The following is a 4,137-nucleotide window of genomic DNA, read 5'->3' as shown; positions in this document are numbered from 1 at the left end:
GTTGGAGTATCATTCTGAGAAAAGACCCCTGGGCCCAGATATTTTGGTTCTATTGCTCTCCTTGTGAAGCTCCTGTCCAGTCCAGTCCTGTCCAGGTCTTTCATCTCCCTCTTCTTTCATAAGATTCCCTGCACTCTGTCCAAAGTTCGGCCAAGAGTCTCAGCATCTGCTTTAATACACTGATTGGTAGAGTCTTTCAGAGGTCCACTGTGGTAGGTTCCTGTATTATTCCCTGTTTTCTTCCTTTTCCAATGTCTAGATCATCATTTGCCTTTCTGGATGAGGACTGATCATCTTATCCAGGGCCTTCCTTCTTGCTTAGCTTCTTTAAGTGTACAGATTTTAGTATGATTATCCTATATTATATGTCTAATATCCACTTATAAGTGAGTATATACCATTTGTGTCTTTATGCATAGCATTGTTTTATACTAACTTGTTATTGATAATATAGAAGAGAGATGTTATTTTAAAAGTGGTTTGAATAAATGCATCTTGCTAAAATTTTTCTTAATTACAAAAAAACCTGGTGAAGTTTTGTCATGTATCATTTTCCAGTATATGTGCCTCTTATTTCTTGTTCAGCTTCTACTACATTATTTTAATTATGGTTCCTTCCCTGATCAAAAAGTATCTTAAGAACATAACAATATATCTATATGCACGTATATTTTGGTTTTGAATAAGTAAATGAATAAGCACATTTAAGCGAGGTGAATATGTAACTATTTTCTTTATCACCACACTCTGAACTAAAAGCATTTTAAAGTGAAAATAGAGATTGGTCCTGCCTCCATCTAGATTTCAAAGAAAAGCTAAACAACAATTGTTACAGGTCTCTTTCTTTGTTTGTTTGTTTTTTAGAATGAAAGATGTAAAATTGTAATGGAAGCACGTAGTAGCTTTAAAGTGAAAGTAAATATGATGGAAAGGCCATTTCTAGCTAGCTTTTCCTGGATGTAGACACAATATCAATATCACAAGGTAAAGAAGTAAGGTGGACATTAGAAGAAGATGCAATTTCAGTGAAGGTCCAGGAGCTTTGAAAGTATTGTGAAGCCATCATGCTCTTTGAGTTGGTATGCCTTTGAATTGACTGCTTTTTGCAACTGTAAAAGGAGTTAGCAAACATCTTTCTGATCCTTGAATGGAAAGATAAGACTTTCTATGTTTAATATAAACATAAAGACTTAGCATGAAAAATCAAAACAATGTATTTATTTACATTAAAATGACTAAAGAATATATAACAAAAAGAGAAACAAAGTCAAGAAAGGTCAAAAATTATGAAAAAACAATATGAAAGAAACTTAGATTCTTTAACTTAGGAATTTTTATCCAAGGGTTCCATAGTCTACTTTTAAGAGGTAAATGCTTACTTCCTGTGCATCATGAACATAAAAATGGAAATACCAGTTTTCTGGAATTTTGAATCCTCCATGCAAAGGATTAGTTTATTTATTTTTTAATTGTAGAACATTACCTTTAACCTATATAGACATATGTATAACTTGCATAAATACAAAAATATTACCATATAATTAATCATTTTATAAATAAAAGTTGAAAATATATTATTTGACAAAATATATTTTGTAAACAATCTTGTTTCATAAAACTTTTAAATTAGAACAAGTTGTCTATTCTATTCATTTTTAAATACTTTTTAATTTTAAAATGTTATTTTCTTCATATAACTTTTTAAAATTTAAATTATTTATTTAATTTTTTATTATTAATTACATTTTATTCACTATGTATCCCCCCATAATCCCTTCCCTCCTCCCTTCCCGATCCCACCCTCCCTCCCCCTTCTTCACGCATGCCCCTTCCAAAGTCCACTGATAGGGGAGGTCCTCATCTCCTTCCTTCTGATCTTAGTCTATCAGATCACATCAGGAGTGGCTGCTTTGTCATCTTCTGTGGCCTGGTAAGGCTTCTCCCACCTCAGGGGGAGGTGATCAAAGAGCAGGCCAATCATTACTATGTAACCCACTTGGACACTGAACCGTCATGTGCTACATCTGTGCAGAGATTCTAGGTTATCTCCATGAATAGTCCTTGGTTGGAATATGAGTCTCTGGGAAGTTCCCTGTGTTCAAATTTTCTGGTTCTGTTGCTCTCTTTGTGTGGTTCCCGTCCTCTCCAGCTCTTACTATTTCCCACTCCTTACATAAGATTCCATGCACTCTGCCCAACAGTTGGCCATAAGTCTCAGCATCTGCTTTGATAGTCTGCAGGGCAGAGGCTTTCAGAGGCCCTCTGTGGCAGGTACCTTGGTTGTTTCCTGTTTTCTTCTTCTTCTGATGTCCATCCTCTTTGCCTTTCAGGATGGGGATTGAGTGTTTTAGTCAGGGTCCTCTCTCTTGCTTAGTTTCTTTAGATGTACAGTTTTTAGTAGGTTTATCCTACTATATGAGTGAGTATATACCGTGTGTGTCTTTCTGCTTCTGGGACAGCTCACTCAGCATGATCCTTTCTAGGTCCCACCATTTACCTGCAAATTTCACGATTTCCTTATTTTTCATTGCTGAGTAATACTCCATTGTGTAGATGTACCACAATTTCTGCATCCATTCTTCAGTTGATGGGCATCTGAGCTGTTTCCAGCTTCTGGTTATTACAAATAAAGCTGCTACAAACATGGTTGAGCAAATGTCCTTATTGTGTACTTGAGCCTTTTTTGGATATATGCCTAGGAGTGGTATGGCTGAATCTTGAGGAAGCACTCTTCCTAGTTGTCTGAGAAAGTGCCAGATTGATTTCCAGAGTGGTTGTACAAGTTTCCTTTCCCACCAGCAGTGGAGGAGGGTTCCCCTGTCTCCACAACCTCTCCAGCATGTGTTGTCACTTGAGTTTTTCATCTTGGCCATTCTGATGGGTGTAAGGTGAAATCTCAGGGTCGTTTTGATTTGCATTTCCCTAATGGCTAATGATGTTGAGCATTTCTTTAAGTGTTTCTCTACCATTTGATATTCCTCTACAGAGAGTTCTCTGTTTAGCTCTGTTCCCCATTTTTTAATTGGATTACTTGGTTTGCTGTTTTTCAGCTTCTTTAGTTCTTTATATATACTAGATATTAGTCCTTTATATATACTGGATATTAGAGGGTTGGTGAAGATTCTTTCCCAATCTGTAGGCAGTCGTTTTGTTTTGATGACAGTGTCCTTTGATTTACAGAAGCTTTTCAGTTTCAGGAGGTCCCATTTATTGATTGTTGATCTTAGAGCCAGTGCTGTTGGTGTTCTGTTCAGGAAGTTGTCTCCTGTGCCAATGAGTTCAAGGGTATTTCCCATTTTTTTTCTAGCCAATTTAATGTGTCTGGTTTTATGTTGAGGTCTTTGATCCACTTGGACTTCAGTTTTGTGCAGGGTGATAAGTATGGATCTATTTGCATTTTTCTACATGTAGACATCCAGTTAGACCAGCACTATTTGTTGAAGATGCTATCTTTTCTCCATTGTATGGTTTTGGCATCTTTGTCAAAAATCAGGTGTCCATAAGTGTGTGGGTTTATTTCTGGGTCTTCTGTTCGGTTCCATTGATCCACCATTCTGTTTCTATGCCAGTACCATGCAGTTTTTATAACTGTTGCTCTATAGTACAGCTTGAGATCAGGGATGGAGATACCTCCAGAAGATCTTTTATTGTAGAAGATTGTTTTAGCAATTCTCGGTTTCTTGTTATTCCATACAAAGTTGAGAATTTTTCTTTCCAGGTCTGTAAAGAATTGTGTTAGCAATTTGATGGGAATTGCATTAAATCTGTAGATTGCTTTTGGTAAGATGGCCATTTTTACTATGTTAATCCTGCCAAGCCATGAACATGGGAGATCTTTCCATCTTCTCATATTTTCTTCTAATTCTTTCTTCAGAGACTTGAAATTTTTTTTCATACAAGTCTTTGACTTGCTTGGTTAGGGTTACACCAAGGTACTTTATGTCATTTGTGGCTATTGTGAAGGGTGTTGTTTCTCTAATTTCTTTCTCAGCCCTTTTGTCTTTTGTATACAGGAAGGTTACTGATTTTTTGAATTAATTTTGTATCTGGCCACTTTGCTGAAGGTGTTTATCAGCTGTAGGAGTTCCCTGGTAGAGTTTTTGGGGTCACTCACATATACTATCGTATCATCTGCAA

This window comes from Psammomys obesus, unplaced genomic scaffold (genome assembly GCF_907164565.1).
Source record: "Psammomys obesus unplaced genomic scaffold, mPsaObe1.curated_primary_1811, whole genome shotgun sequence".
NCBI classification, from domain to species: Eukaryota; Metazoa; Chordata; class Mammalia; order Rodentia; family Muridae; genus Psammomys; species Psammomys obesus.
Note: the sequence above shows the minus strand (reverse complement) of the source record.